At 39.1% G+C, this 17,025-nt stretch overlaps 1 protein-coding gene across 4 annotated transcripts in view; it reads left to right on the forward strand.

Annotated features, from left to right (window-relative positions):
• GLIS3 (GLIS family zinc finger 3) overlaps positions 1–17,025 on the forward strand; it is a 475,107-nt gene that overhangs the window by 173,387 nt on the left and 284,695 nt on the right. The gene's annotated exons all lie outside the window — the stretch shown is intronic.

Here is a 17,025-nt window from a genome sequence, read left to right on the forward strand (position 1 = left end):
GAAAATGAGATGACCTAGTTCTGGGCAGACAGGGCAATGTGCGTGAGTAATTGAACTTAGTGTGAGCATATAGTTTATTATTCAAATTGGGACATTTTTGAGAGTGAAAGGGATTCTCTTTTCCTGGAATATTGGTATAAACCAGGCTTGTCCTGGGAAAACCAGGATGTATAGTTGTCCTACCCAGATAATATATGCACTGATGTGTCCACCCTGTCAGTGCATGCTCGTTCATTCATTCGATCACTCAGTACAAGCCTTGTACCATGCCCTGTTCTGGAAGCTGCAATTGGGTAGGTACAGAAATAATGGGACATTCTCTTAAGGAGATCATAGCAGTGACAGCTGCGAAAATAGTTATTTACACAGTAAGGGAAACAAGGGCTCTGATTTAGGTCCATGCAAGTTGTTTTAATGGGAAAACAGGGAAAGAAGCTTCCAACTATGTAGAGTCTTAAAGGAGGTGACTGCACCTTGAAAGAAGTCAGTGATTCTTGCAGAGACAAGGAAGGAAGGCATTTGAGTGGAGCACCACAGTATGTGATAACTCCGGGATGTCAAAGAGTCCGGTAAAGAAACAATTCCTAGGTAGTTCGATGGTCTTAGACTAAGTAGGAATGGGAAGGGAGGCTTGCAACTTACTTTGAACTAATAACAAAGGACTTTTACTATCAAACACAGGTAATAGTTTGAAAATTAGAAGAAATTGTACACCCAGTTAATATGAATGCAAAATTGGTTAAAACAAAAATCTTCAAAAGCAGTATTACTAAGGTAAGAAGCACTCCGCTTTAGTGCCTGTGAAATGAAACTTTGACTTCCCCCAAACCGTCTCGTAAAGTTTATAGTTTCATTCTTCATTGAAACATATCTCTTGTTAGCTCTAATATGAAACACAAATTTTTCTTTTGCCAAGTGATCAGCCAGAGAAACTGATATATGGAGACAAACATAAAAGTATTTTCTGTGGTGGACTTTAAAGAAAAAAGAAAAAAACCTGAGGAAGATTAGGGACCAAAGGCTATTTGATAAGTTATGTAGAATGACTGAGATACGGACCGAGACCATATACATTATCTTGTATATGAGTAGCCTTCCATTCGTTAAATAATTTCCTTTTATAACCTTTAAAGAGAGTAAAGCAGTGTTAAGCACTTTGGTTGTACTGGTACTCATCATGTTGAGCTTGTCAGTCCTTTCCCAACTTCCCTCCACCTTCTGACTACCAAGATTTGCTTTGGAATTTTTTTTTCTGCTCAGACTGCATTAATACAGAACAGAGCTAAATGTTTGAGATGGTTAGAGGAATGCACATTAAGTCAGTTCTCATCAAAATAGCACCCATTCCTGGCAATTCAATCTGGAACACCTTAGGTCTTCATGCCTCTCTAAACTGGGGAAGGCAGAGTGAAAGGAGAGCTTGGCCTTTTGTCACTTGAGCTTCCTACATTAGAAGCACTTACCTCTTCTGGGGCTTGAGCCTCCCAAGTTCAGGCCATTTGCCTGTGTGACCAGAGAGCCAGCCTGGACCCAGCATCAGTAGACTTAGATGTTCAGAGTGTTGCAGATAGAGCATCTCACCGATCTTGTTCTTGAAATTACCAAGCTTGTGCAGAACTTGTGCAGAACAATTTCTTTTCTCTCTCTTTTTTAAGCATGCTTTTTAAAAAATGCTTTGATTTTTAAGCTGGGCCATGGATGTTGGTCCTGGTAAGCTCATCCTGTGATGAGAAATATTGCTACAACTAAACTGTTTTCTGCCACTTCTGCCTTCCATTCCCAGTCACAGTTTCTAGTGTGAAACCACCAAATGTGCTTTGTTAGCCAAGAGAATGGATTTGGGGGTGGAAGAGCAGTTGTAATGAAGGGGAAATGGGGGACCCCACCTTAAACAAAATTCTGAAGTGGAAATTTGTCTTCCATTACATCTGTAGTGGCTCTTACTGTCTCTTTCCCTCAGAATTTCCATGCTACCTTAAGGCCCCATGCTTTTGCTCCTTATTTTTTCCCTCCATCTATTCAAGGCTTGCTTTTGGGAAAGAACATCATCAACAATAAAATTCATATGTATAAATGGTGAATGACTGAGAAAAGATTCAATGCACTGGCTTCCCAAGGGGAAGCTACTATTTTCACTAGGAAGAAAGTGTTAAATCTCTCCCTTAGAAACTCCTTCAGAGAAATGAAAAGGGAAAGGAAATTTGTGTTACAAATTCTGAGTTACTGGATTACTTTAATCGTCACTATAGCCCTCAGAGTGAAGTAATTTGTGAGTCTGAGACTCATATTCTCTTCTTTTTAACTATGTATTCAAAGATAGTTATTCAAGTCCTACCCATAGCACTTGGCTCAATGATTAGAATAATGTATAGTAGTACTCATATGTATACACATACATATCTATCTACTTACCAAGCAATCAACTTATCTATTTATTTATATCTGAGTGTATATGTATATACGTATATGTGTGTATGTGTGTATTTTTGGAGTCAGGTGATGGATACATGAAGGTTATTATTATTCTATTGTTTCTACTTGTGATAAGATTTGAAAATTTCCCTAATAAGTTAAAAATAAGCAAATAAAGTCTTTGAGTTAACTTCTCGGAAAGAAAAGGACAGTTTGTTCCTTCAAGCACCTCAGAAAATGTTGCCAGCCATTTTTTTCCCTTAGGTATCCTATGTTCTGATCTGAAAGCAAATTAGTTTTTTTTCCATTTCTCTTAAAGGCCTCTGAAATAATTTTATTTAAAAATGAGATGAGTGATTCTCTTTAGCAAGAGTATGATATTTGAAAAGCAAATGCTAGCAAGGAAGTGTTACTGGAATATATTAAGATAATCTAACTTCTGCAACAGACAGCCCCAAATCTCAGTGGCTTGGTACAATAAAGGTTTATTTCTGGTGCGTGTTATAATGCAGCTTGCTCCTCATGATTGTGTAGTGACTCAGCATCCTTCTATCTAATAGCTCTGCAAGCTAAGTCTATGGTGAAAGAACATGCTGAGAATTGTGCAGAAGTTTTGGAAGCCAGATCTACAAAGGACATGTTTCACTTCTTCCTGCATCCCATTGCCCAAACTCAGTCGCATGACCTCAGCTAACTGCAAGGGAGGTTGGAAAGTGTGGTCCTTATGTGTGCACAGGAGCACATTAAACACAGAACACTGTATCTGCAGCAGGGAACTAGACATCCCTCTCCTGCTTCACCCCTAACTTATCCATGCTCTCTGTATCCCTTTGAAGAGAAGCAACATTCAAGTCTTGATCTTTGAGTTTTTCTTAACAGCCAACCTTTCTCATCAAAGCAGTTTTGTAAAAGATCATTTCTTTTTTCTTATCAGTGCTGGCTTCTATAACTTGCTTTTCAACTTACTAAATCTTTCCCAGCCCAACCATTTTTTTTCTTATTTACTCTCCAAGGATTCCATTGCCATACAGTCACCACTGCTGGGAAAACTTTTGTTATCTCAAGTGAATTACTCAGTTTTTCCCACCTTGTCCAAATTACATGTTCTTGGTGCATAATTCCCCACTGCTCATCATCTTTCTAAGTCATGAGGATGTGTGATGTCTTTATGTCCCACAGGCACTCACCCTTGAGGGAAATCTGCTCATTATCAGGGCAAGGTCATAAATGAATCACAGAGAGATACACCATTTTGAATAGAATGTGGTGTGAGGGCTATTTTACTAAGACCCTGAAATGCAATATTCCCCATCTGTTCATAAAATAACTTATTTGATACACACAGTGTGGTCATAAATGCTCTTCTCTTCTCTGAATGCTTGCTTTTGGTCATGAACTGGCACACACAAAAGGAAAAAATGACAATGTGCCTCTATGGATACTTTTGGTCCATTTCCATAAATATATTCAAACAAAATGAAATTGCCTGGCTCTTTATAATAGGTCCTTTAGTGTGTTTAAGCTCACAAAATTACCCCCAAGGATGACAAATTGTAAACATCGTGCAATACCACAGCCCTGGTTCAAGGCCTGTCTCAGTGTTCTGGCGACATTCACTCTTCCTAGAGATGTTTAAAGTGTTTTAGGAAAACAAAGGTAGGCAAACAAGCTTATCAAGAACAACAATAAAAAAAAATCATTGATTCTAATTAGGCAGCGTCACATATAGAGAAACAAAGCTGCTTTTGTGCAGTGAAGTGTCTACCTGTTCTCTGAAACACACGGAGTGCTTTCCAGAGGCTTTAGATAGTCAAGCTGACAAAGTTTCAGGGCCCTGACCTTTTGGCCCATCTCAAGTAATGCAGCTGCATTTGTCGAAACTTGCTGAAGGTGTTGGTGGGAGGTGTGCTGGGATACAAGTATGAGACAGGTGCTATTTTTTTCTGAAAGTTCCAAATTACATGATAAATTGAGGTGGGAAGTATTTAGGTTCTTGAGGCAAGGATTGAGTTTGCAGCAATTATCTCTAGTTGTTCCTCTAGCAAGTATTTCCCCCAACAGCTCAGTGCATTGACCCACTGCCGGTGAGGACCCCAGCAACTCGGGCTGTCTGGGTCTTCCTGATCTTTATCAATCGTGTGTCCTGGAAAGATCATCTTTAGATTGTAACCCTGGTTTTGTGCTATGCTCGTGGAATGGGGTGTTTATGATGGAACTAGGTAAGAAGGAGTCATATCTTCTGAGCAGATAATGGAGAAATCACTCTGCTTTCTCCATTGAGGTAGTAAATCAGAATCAACAGCTGTGTTACTGTCACTTCTCTTGAATTCAGAACTTCAGAAAAATGAATTTCACTAGACCACAGGGTCAGGAACATAGATCTTGGTAGATCAATGGGCAGTTTAGTTAAAAATTAAGAGTACATATTGACCATTTGCAGTGTCAATGATTTATTTTCGAGGACGAGTTTCATAAAAACGTTTTTAGTTGCCTGATTGTACATTTCCTTGGAAGACTGTCTTGCTAATTACCATCAGGGAGTAATAATGGTTCCTGCTGCCCTCCAGCCAAAAAGCCCATTGTGTTCTGAAGGAATGATGCTGCCAAGTGTCTTGACAGTTTCCTGCTGCACTTGTCAAACAGGTGTGCCTGGGAGTGAAATTCTGAAGTTGGATTCTCAGTTAGCCAAGATTAGAATAGGTTTAATTGAAGATGTCTGGAATGGGGGCAATTTAGAATTCTTAAATACAGAATGCATACATTTCTAAAAAACATTGGACTGACGATTTCTGAATTATTTGGGTTCATCTTTTATTTTTACTAACATAGACATCGTATACAATTCAAACAATCATAATATAACAGAAAATTATTTTAATATGGAAAATGTCATAAAGTTGTGTAATTTTTTCACTTAAAAATCTTTGCATATTTGATTTATGTTTATATTTTAATACTGAGTCATTCATCTAATTGTAGGTGTGCATGCTCTCTGTGTGGTCTCCAAAAGTGACCCTCAGGTATAAGACAAAAAGGTTTCTGATGATTGTTTCTATTTCACTCGTTCAACTATTGAGCAACTGAGCAACTATTTCATAACAAACAGTCTTCTAGGACCTAGAGATATAGCAGTGAACAGGTCAGACCCCAAACTCCCTGTCCTCTTGGAGGTCTAGAGGGAAAGATAGTAAATAATGCAGATACCTGGGGGAACAAGGTTTCACACTGAGGGAACAGCAAGTGTAAAGGCTTTGAAGCAGTAATGTTGATCCGGTGTTTTCTAGAAACATCAAGGAGTCCAGGGTGGCTGGAATGGAATGAACAAGGATGAAAGAGAAAAAGAATTCAGGGGGAAAATGGGATCTAGATTGTTTAGGGCCTGTGGGCCATGAAAGGATAGTTGGTTTTTTTTTTTTCCTTGAATATTTATTTATTTATTTTTATAAATTTATTCATTTTAACTGAAGGAAGGATAGTTTTGAGGAGAGGGATCATATGATTTATTTTTTGTTTTGATGTAATTGTTGAATGCTATATGGAGTGTTTATTGAGGAAGAACAAGGAATAGAAGCAGGATCCTCCATACCTCCATACCTCCAGATCCCAAACCTCCGTAATTGGGATCATTGCATTAGCCTTCTCTCTGGTCTTCCAGCTCATGTCTAGTGGTAGAAGTTAGGACAATCAATTGAGTTTCTCAACAGATTGGATATGAGGTGTAGGAGACAGAAGTGTCAGCAGTGACTCCAAGATTTGGGGTCTGGGAGGATGGACGTTACCTTTAACTGATGGTAGGAGGTTTGGGACAAAACAGAGTTTGGTTTTAGACTTGCTAAGTTTGAGGAGCCTGTGGTATGAGTTCCAGCATGAGTCTAAGATCAGGGAAGTCAAGGCAGATACAGTTTTGGGGCTACCTGTGTATAGATTGTATTCAAGGTTATTAGATTGACTGATTTGATTGAAAGTCGAAATAAGAAGTAAAGTCATGGAAAAATTGGTGTCTGCACTCCTGAATCCCATATGGATTGAGTGAAAGGAGAAGAGAGTAGTCTGAATCAAGTCCTCTTTACCAAACACCTTGTCTCTCCTTTGCCCTGCTTTTTTGTATTGCCCTGACTCTGTTTCCTGTGTATCTAGGAGAATTTCAAGGTGCTGTTGAAGACAAAAAGATAGGGCTGAAGAGGTTGTTTTTAGTTGGCTACCATTGATGTATTTGTATTTATGTCTCCAGCTCAGAAGATAGGCAGACAGGAAACAAGGAGGACATGCTTCAAGAGACAAAATAGGTTTCTACCATCAGAGTCTTATCCTCTTGAAATTGGGGGCTTGTTAATAATAGGATCCATATATCTTTCTTTATACAGGACTTAACAGTGTATGAGCTTCAAGAAATAGTCTTAAGTCAGTTCTGTCATTGGGATGACAAGGAATCCCGGAACAGATTGGATGACTTCTTGGTCAATGTTTGTTGACGGGATTCGAAAAACAGTTGGTAATTTTTTTCTCCCTTTCCAATAGTGAGATTCTGTCTTTTAATAAATTAATCTCTCAGTGAATTTGATGGTATCTTGTGCTCCAGAATTCATGTTTTCAATAATCTGGCTGATTTCTGCATAGACAGCCACCAGCTCCACCAGCATCTCCATAATATCAATAGGGAGCAATATGAAATGGCTGTGGATTTGAGGCTCTCTGGCATTGTACTTGGGTTCATGAAAGGCTCAGGGATTCTGTTCTTGGCCATTAAAGCACAGTGAGTCTATGGAAATAATTTTAAGATCATACAACTACATTTCTTCTTACTCTAGAAACAGCTTAGTGAAAAACCTTTTGTGTACCATGTATTGGGTTTGTTTACTGTGGATTATGATAGTTAGGGAACAAAACCTTACATTTTAGCTTTTGGAAAATTTTATGATGTTCATGTCTATGGCAATAAAACTTTGTTGGCTCCAACAGGATAGGATGCCTCTTTTGTTTGCCTGAAGTGTTATGTCATGTCTATATCCACAGAAAGGATAGGAATTTTTTTATATTTATTTTTCCCTTCTGTTTCCTTCCATCTGCCCCCATTTTCTAGCATCTACTCATTCACTTTGGTTTTTCTTTCTGTGCAGAGTTATTGAAAGTGAGAGCAAAGAGAAAATGGAGGTTGTTACAGTGCTTAAAATCTGTGTTTGTATTCCCATCTAGTGACCATGAAACCATATTCATTGCTTAAAAACAGTGATATTTGATAAAATTAAGTCTATATTTTATAGAATTTATATCTCTTCTAGGGACTATCTTATACAAGGTTAGGGCAGGGCTTCATCATCATACACTGTGGACTTTGTGGACCAGATGACTCTTTGTTGAAGAGCAGCTGTCTTGAACATTGTGGGATGTTTAGCTGTATCCCTGGCCTCTCACATCAAACGCCAGAAGCACCCTTTTATCCCTGGTAGTGACAGAACTGTCTCTATGCATTGCATATGTCTCCTGAGGGGCAAAGTTGCTGCAGATTGAGACCCACTGAGCTAGGGAAGCCTGAATTTACCTGCCTTATTCATGTGAAGATAGGGCAGTTATTTTGAGGCTACAGCCACTGCCTGAAACACAAATACTTGGCTTAAAGAATCTTCACTTGGCATTTCCAAGTGAGAGCTAGTAGAACCTCTTCTTCTCTGGCTTCACCAAAGACCCCAGCCATGGCCTCTGCAACTTCTGATGACTAGATGAAGAAATGCTTTCAGGATTGTAGTAGGAAGGGATGTAAATTGTTTCAAGTACCTAGTTAACCTGGAATCTCCTTTCCTTATAGAAATATTGATAGAAATGGAAGGTTCCTGTTCTAGAAGAATGGCTGTGTCTAGAATGTATCCTCCTCTGATGGGGAGGTATCTAGAGCAGAACTAGTATGATATTTTAAGTCAGAATTCTAGTCTTAGGTGAGAATAATCCCTTTCAGTGTTAAACTTCTCAATTTTAGTATCCATAGTGAAACCATAATACTGAAAATATACAGAAATTTACAGGTCCAAATTTGCAACTTCACTGTGTTCTTGTGATGTTCTTGTAATCCTCCTGATTCTTGAAGTGAAGCCCATTTCACTCTTCCATTTAGAATAAACTGTTGAAAGGGTGCACTGTTTCTGTCTGTGATGACACTAAATAATGTGCTAAGTCACTTCAGTCGTGTCCAACTCTTTGCGACCCAGTGGACTGTAGCCTGCCAGACTCCTGTATCCATGGGATTCTCCAGGCAAGAATACTGGAGTGGGTTGCCATTTCCTACTCCAGGGGCTCTTCCCAACCCAGGGATCCGACCTGTGTCTCTTATGTCTCCTGCATTGGCAGACAGGTTCTTTACCACTAGTGCCACCATAGAGACGACACTAGATGTAAATGACTCATTAACAGGAAAGGGCTCTTTCCATCACTACTTAACTTCGATAAGAAAAACCAAAGAATCTTGAGAACTACAACTATGTCAAACCAGCAGTGCTCATAAGACTAAGCTTTTTTGAAATCAGCTAATTGGAAGCAATTTTAAAATAAACAACTTTCTAGCTCATCAGGAAAATCATAGGTATAATTATCAGTAGTTACATGTATTATCCTAGAAAAATAATTTTCAAAATATAACACACTGATTGTTTATCTAACCTATTCTACCCATGACTTAAGTCAAGACTGGATTTGGAGATATTTTGTAGAATGACTAGTGGCAGTAGTAATAGGCACTGACAAATGAAAATGGCCATGTATGGTTTATACGGAATAATAAAAATCCCACTATGCTCATGACAGAAGAAAGTTAAGTAGAACAGCTATATTTGGACAATACTTTGGAGCCCCAAGGAAAAAATATTTTCATGGTTTGAGACAGACTGTTGGGAAGCTGAACTCTAATCAAGATAATAACCTCTCCCATTTGTTAAGTCAGGTTGACAGAGCAGTGTCCTGTGCATAATCTCATTGGATTCTCACAATAATCCTTACAAGTAGAAAAGGTAGTTGGAATTTTCATTTCCATTTTAGAATAAGGGAGCAGAGCAGCCCCTGTGAGTTTACTGAAGTTTAGCCACTCGTAAGTACTAGATTGTAAACCAGGACACAGACTCCTTGACCAGAATTTTTTCCAATCCACCACAGCTTTCCACAAAGCTACTGTGAGTTATATTTATTCCATTTCATATTCTGTTCTTTTCTGGGGATCCCAATCCTAGTTCCTGCTCCTACCCCCACTAGGACAGCTACATTGCACAACTTAGGGCATCATTTATTTTGCATACTCTCTGGTGTATTGCAAGTAGAGGATCCTGGAGTAACACCATGTATGTAGACCATATGAAATTCCATCCATCAGGGAGGTTTTTACCTGTGTTAATTCCAACTGTACAGCAATACAGGGGGTGAGTGGAATGGCTCTCTAGGCCTAGAAGCTTTTAAAGAATCATTTTTTCCCCTCCTTTTCCCCTTCAATATTATTCCACTTAAAATACCATACAACTCTATGATACTAGTTGTGGAAATAGCCACTCAGGTTCTGCAGAATTAAAAAGAGACACTACTGTTTCTGTTCATTTGGTTATAGAAAGACCCTGCTACCTGACATATAATCATTTCATCTTTTATAAGATGATGTAATTTTGTTCTTTTGAATTCGGTTATTCTAGAAAAGACCCAATTTTATTGTTATAAAAATTTATTGTTATCTATCTCTGAACCATCCCCCCAAAAAAAGAAATGCAAAAAGGAAAAATGGTTCTTTGAGGAGGCCTTACAAATAGCTGAGAAAAGAAGAGAAGTGAAAGGCAAAGGAGAAAAGGAAAGATATACCCATTTGAATGCAGAGTTCCAAAGAAGAGCAAGGAGAGATAAGAAAGCCTTCCTCAGTGATCAGTGCAAAGAAATAGAGGAAAACAATAGAATGGGAAAGACTAGAGATCTCAAGAAAATTAGAGATACCAAGGGAACATTTCATGCAGAGATGGTCACAATAAAGGACAGAAATGTTATGGACCTAACAGAAGCAGAAGGTAGGAAGAGGGGGCAAGAATACACAGGAACATTATACAAAAAAGATCATGACCCAGATAACCATGATGGTGTGATCACTCACCTAGAGCCAGACATCCTGGAATGCGAAGTCAAGTGGACGTTAGAAAGCATAACTATGAACAAAGCTAGTGGAGGTGATGGAATTCCAGTTGAACTATTTCAAATCCTGAAAGGTGATGCTGTGAAAGTGCTGCATTCAGTATGCCAGCAAATTTGGAAAACTCAGCAGTGGTCACAGGACTGGAAAAGGTCAGTTTTCATTCCAATCCCAAAGAAAGGCAATGCCAAAGAATGCTCCAACTACGGCACAATTGCACTCATCTCACACGCTGTGGTAAGGTAATGCTCAAAATTCTCCAAGCCAGGCTTCCACAGTATGTGAACCATGAACTTCCAGATGTTTGAGCTGGATTTAGAATAGGCAGAGAAACCAGAGATGAAATTGCCAACATCCACTGGATCATAGTAAAAGCCAGAAAGTTCCAGAAAAACATCTGCTTTATTGACTATGCCAAAGTCTTTGACTGTGTGGATCACAACAAACTGTGGAAAATTCTGAAAGAGATGGGAATATAGACCACCTGACTGGCCTCTTGAGAAATCTGTATGCAGGTCAGAAAACAATAGTTAGAACTGGACATGGAAGAGTAGACTGGTTCCAAATTGGGAAAGGAGTATGTCAGGCTGTATATTGTCACCCTGCTTATTTAACTTATATGCAGAGTACATCATGCAGACTGCTGGGCTGGATGCAGCACAAACAGGAATCAAGATTGTCAGGAGAAGTATTAATGACCTCAGATACGCAGATGATATGACCTTTATGGCAGAAAGTAAAGAACTAAAGAGCCTCTTGATGAAAGGGAAAGAGGAGAGTTTAAAAGCTGGCTTAAAACTCAACATTCAGAAAGCTAAGATCATGACTTTGGATCTCATCACTTCATGTCAAATAAATGGGGCAACAATGGAAACAGTGACAGACTTTATTTCTGGGGGCTCCAAAATCACTGCAGATGGTGACTGAAGCCATGAAACTAAAAGACGCTTGCTCCTTGGAAGAAAAGCTATGACCAACCTAAACAGCATATTAAAAAACAGAAGCATTCCTTTCCCAACAAAGGTTCATCTAGTCAAAGCTATGGTTTTCCCAGTAGTCATGTATGGATGTGAGAGTTGGACCATAAAGAAAGCTGAGCACCAAAGAATTGATGCTTTTGAACTGTGGTGTTGGAGAAGACTCTTGAGAGTTCCTTGGACAGCAAGGAGATCCAACCAGTCAATCCTAATGGAAAATCAGTCCTGAATATTCATTGGAAGGACTGATGCTGAGGCTGAAACTCCAATACTTTGGCCATCTGATGCGAAGAACTGACTCTTTGGAAGAGAACCTGATGGTGGGAAAGATTGAAGACAGGGGGAGAAGAGGATGACAGAGGATGAGATGGTTGGATGGCATCACTGACTCACTGGACATGAGTTTGAGCAAGCTCCAGGAATTGGTGATGGACAGGTAAGTCTGGCATGCTGCAGTCCATGGAGTTGGAAAGAGTCGGACACGACTAAGCAACTAAACTGAACTGATCTCTGAACCATATATTTTCAAGGAGTATAGAAATAAACTTTTAAAAATCATATTTTTCCTAATTATCCAGGTGTCTTTTATACTATTTTGTTGTACCCCACCCCAGTTAAAAATATTCTAATATGCTCTTGTGTTTCCCAAAAGTTATTTGTCCTCTTTTCATAAATGATCAGGTTTGTATAGTTTAACCGATCGGCCCTGGTGGGCACTAAGGCTGATTAAGATGGGAGGAAAAAGACCTGCCAGCGTAAGCTTCATTTTCCACACCTGGTCTGGTTTCTCTTTTAAGAATTTGATTTCTATTACAAATATAAAACAGACAACTAAATAAGAATAAGAATACCACAACTTTTCATTTTTATACCTTTTCAAAACATCCTCTTATATATTATGTGTCATTTTATTGTTGCATAATCTAATATGGAAGGCAGAATGGGCAGTCTTATTATTTCCATTTTCAGTTCAGTTCAGTTCAGCCGCTCAGTCATGTCTTGACTTTTTGTGACCCCATGGACTGCAGCATGCCAGGCTTCCCTGTCTGTCACCAACTCTCAGAGCTTACTCAAACTCACGTCCATTGATTCGGCAGATTAGGAACCCGAGGCTCAGAAAAGTTATGTGAGAGAATTGTCCAAGTTAGTAAGTTATACAACAGAGGCTTGTTTATTTATGTTGTTGTTCAGTTGCTAAGTAATGTCCAACTCTTTGTAACCCATGGACTGCAGAACGACAGGCTTCCCTGTCCTTCACTATCTCCCAGAGTTGACTCAAATTTATGTCCATTGAGTCAGTGATGCTATCTAACCATCTCATCCTCTGTTGCCCCCTTTTCCTGTTTGTTGCCTTCAATCTTTCCTAGCATCAGGGTCTTTTCCAGTGAATCAGCTCTTCGCATCAGATGGCCAAAGTACTGGAGCTTCAGCTTCAGCATCAGTCCTTCTAATGAATAGTCAGGGTTGATTTCCTTTAGGATTGACTGGTTTGATCTCCTTGGAGTCCAAAGGACTCTCAAGAGTCTTCTCTAGCACCACAGTTTGAAACGTCAATTCTTTGGTGCTCAGTCTTCTTTATGGTTCAACTCTCACATGCATACATGACTGCTGGAAAAATCACAGCTTTGACCCTATGGCCCTTTGTCAGCAAAGTGATGTCTTTGCTTTCTAATATACTGTCTAACTTTGTCATAGCTTTCATTCCAAAGAGCAAGCATCTTTTGATTTCATGGCTGCAGTCACCATCGGTAGTAATTTTGAATCCCAAGAAAATAAAATCAGCCACTGCTTCCACCATTTCCCCTTCTATTTGCCATGAAGTTTTGGGACCTGATGCCTTGATTTTAGTTTTTTTATGTTGAGTTTCAAGCCAGTTTTATCACACCCTACCGTGGACGTTGGTATCCTTACTTTGAGCTCTGTGTGTGTGTTTATTTAATGTCTTTCAGAAGTGTGTGAAAGGTAGCTTGGAGAGACAAGTGAATAAGCTTCTAGGAGAAATTAAACCACAAGTCTATCTGTATTTGAGTCAAGATCCCTGGAATTTTTATGTCTCAGCTTTGATCATGGTTATTTCACTATAAAGAGAAAGCAAAAAGTTGAAGAAGAATAGCACTATAGCAAGGGATCGGAAGAATTTTTCAACAACTTAGAAATTAAATTAAGTTTAGAGCCTTCCTGATAGTTGTGAGGTACAGTCGTACAGTATATATTTGGAAGAAGGAAATGTTATGAGGCCTTAGTTCACATCCAATTAATCTCTCAGAATAATTTGTTTACTGGATTCTCTTGCCAAACCCACGAGTTACTTTCTGCAGGGGTGAGAGTTCATCAGTGAAGCGATTTATTATGTTTCTATTACGCTGCATATCAGTCCAGCTCATGGAAAATGTTAATGGTGTACCTTATATATCATTCATCTTCCACTCCCCCATTCATTATTCCCATCCCCCATCGGTGGTTCTTGTATCCCAGAGGGACATCTCGTTAGGAATTTACCAAGGTCAGTGAATGACATGGCTCTGTTTGTTGCGGCAGAATTTTTAAAAGGCAGTCATTACTTAGAATTGCAGGAAGGAATTAGCATTTAAGTAAGACAGTATTACAAAGTCTTGAAAGTGGATCTTTTCATAGCTTCAGTGAGAAAATTCTGAGACAGAAATTTGTTTTTATTTTCATATCTCTTAACTGTACCAGCTCTTCCTTCTTTAATCATCCAATGCCCTGCTGTGTAGAAGGATCTGTGGGTCTCTCACTGTGATACTGAGACCCTGACTTTAAAAAGTTATGAACTATTTCTGACATACATAAAGCTGCAAGAATGCTATAATGAACACTCAGATAAACTGATGAAATAGAATAGATCCCAGAAATGACCCACAAATAAATGGAAGCTTAACATTTTCGATTTCTGAGTGGTTGTTTTGTTACTTTAACTGAATAATGGATCTTCCTGCTACCTTTGGGCATGATGTAGACCCAGGACCTTTGGGTTCTTGAGACATCATCTCCCAGTAAACTCCCCATGTTGATCATATGTACTAAGTCACTTTAGTCGTGTCTGACTCTTTGTGATCCCATGAACTATAGCCCACCAGGCTCCTCTGTCCATGGGATTCTCCAGGCAAGAATACTGGAGTGAGCTTCCATTTCCTATTCCAGGGAATATAGTCAGGATATAATAAAGATATGTTACTTACAGTGAACAAAGTGCTTCACATTCTACAACAATGGCACAGCACACACCCTTGATTATATTTTTAGAAAATATTTTATCTTGACAAAATATTCTGGTCACTGTGTGATATTGTAAGACTGTTTGACATCTTGCATTGAAATACCCGCTATGATGTCATCAGTTAAAAGCCCCAGAACAGGGAGGAAACTAGTGGAAGTGGTCGTGGGAGATGCCGCCTCCCTCTATCTGCCTTCATAGAGGGGCACGGGTGGATCTCTAAGAGGAAGTGACATGAGCATCAGGTGAACCACTCTTCTGCCTGAAGATGAGCCTTGAAGCCAGGATTTCATGTAGGATCGTGTTTCTCTCTATTCCTTACAAGGTAGCCATCCTGTTTGTGCTGCAGGTCTTCACTCAGCGGAGACTCAAACTTTTTTATTCTCAAACCTAGAAGAAACTTTTCCTTTTGTCTCAATTTACAGTAGAGACAATCTTGGTTCTTTGTGGCTCTGAATGGCAGGAAATCCTAAGAAAGAATGCTCTTACCCTAACATATTGGAGGCTTGCTGCTCACCAAACTTGTAGGTGCTTCTTGGGAGAAAGATTTCTGCAAGCAGAACCCTCCCCGTGGAGTGAAGAGTGACTTTTATTCTAGTTTATCCCACCTTTGTTTCCTTTATTCCACTATAGTTTATAAGGTGTCTTTCCCTGATGCCAGCTCTGCCTCTTCTCTTCCCCTCTCCATAGCCTTCTTTTGAAAAATAGATTACATCCCACATAACTCCTAAATTCAGGAAGGGAATAGTCTCTACTACACATAACCTCAGATTAAAGATACTCCACTATAAATTTTTGTTTAGTCCCTTAGCCACGAAATTTAAGTAACTCGAGTAACAAATATACTCCTTCATTCTTCAACGCCACTTTTTAAAAATTATAAATGGTCACCAAATTAAAGAATGGGCCATTGAGAACTTAGAGTTCTAGAGTTATTCATAGGATGAATGCCTTACTTTTGTTTTGAGTATAAGTTAACAATACAGATGACCTTTCAGTTGAAACTTTTCCTGGATGAGGTGTAAGAGTGATTCAGTCTATTTCTTTATAACACAACTGGTGGGAAAAAAAAAAGAGACAAACACCCATATTTGCATAATTCTAATTCTATCAATTAACAACAAATCATCTGGTTATTTTAGCATTATGTAAAAACACAGATTTTAAGTTACTTTCAGTGATTCAGAATTTTTTTTAAATTATCTATTTACTTCTTTGGTGAGCAAACTTATCTTTGTCCTTTTTTGTAATTTCCCCTTAAAATATTTTCTCTTGGCCTTCTCTGGTGGTCCAGTGGTTAAGAGAACCTGCCTGCCAGTGCAGGGAATACAGGTTCAACCTCTGGTCTGGGAAGAGTCCACATGCTGCGGTGCGTCTAAGTCCATGTGCCGCAACTACTGAAGCCTGTGCACCCTAGAGCCCCTGCTCTGCAACGAGAAGCCCGTGCATCACAACTGGAATAGCCCCTGCTCACTGAAACCAGAGAATGCCTGTGCTTCCTAATGTGTTCATCTGACCTGCTGTCTCTTTTTTGATTTTCTGTCTGGATAATCTCTTCACTGATGTAAGTGGGGTGGTGCAGTCCCCTACTGTTAATGGTATTACTGTCAGTTTCTCCCTTTAGGTTTGTTAAATATATCCTTTATGCATTCGGTGCTCTTATGTTGGGTACATATTTATTTGCAAATGTTATTTCTTCTTGTTTAATTGACCCCTTTGCTATTACTTAATGCCCTTCTTTGTCTTTCATTACAGTCTATTTTGAAGTCTGTTTTGCCTTATATGAGTATACCTACAACTTTCTTTTCATTTCCATTTGCATGGACTATCTCCTTCCCTTTACTTTTAATATGTATATGCCTTTATTTCTGAAATAAGCCCCTTATAAGCAGTATATAGAATAATTTTTTAATCCATTCACCCTCTCTGGGTCTTTTGATTTGACAGTTTAATTCATTTTCTCTCCTGGTGGCCCAGAAGGTTAAAGAATTTGCCTGCAGTGTGGGAGATCCAGGTTTGATCCCTGGGTCAGGAAGACCCCCTGGAGAAGGGGATGGAAACCCACTCCAGTATTCTTCCTTGAGAATCCCATGGACAGAGGAGTCTGGCAAGTTACAGTCCATGGGTACTTATTGCCATTGTTAATTGTTTTCAAGCTGTTTTTTGTAGTTCCTCTCTGTTTCTTTCTTTTCTTGCTTTCCTCCCTTGTGGTTGGATTACTTTCTTTAGTGTTGTGCTTAGATTCTGTCTCAATTTTG

Source organism: Muntiacus reevesi, chromosome 17 (assembly GCF_963930625.1).
Source record: "Muntiacus reevesi chromosome 17, mMunRee1.1, whole genome shotgun sequence".
Lineage (NCBI taxonomy): Eukaryota > Metazoa > Chordata > Mammalia > Artiodactyla > Cervidae > Muntiacus > Muntiacus reevesi.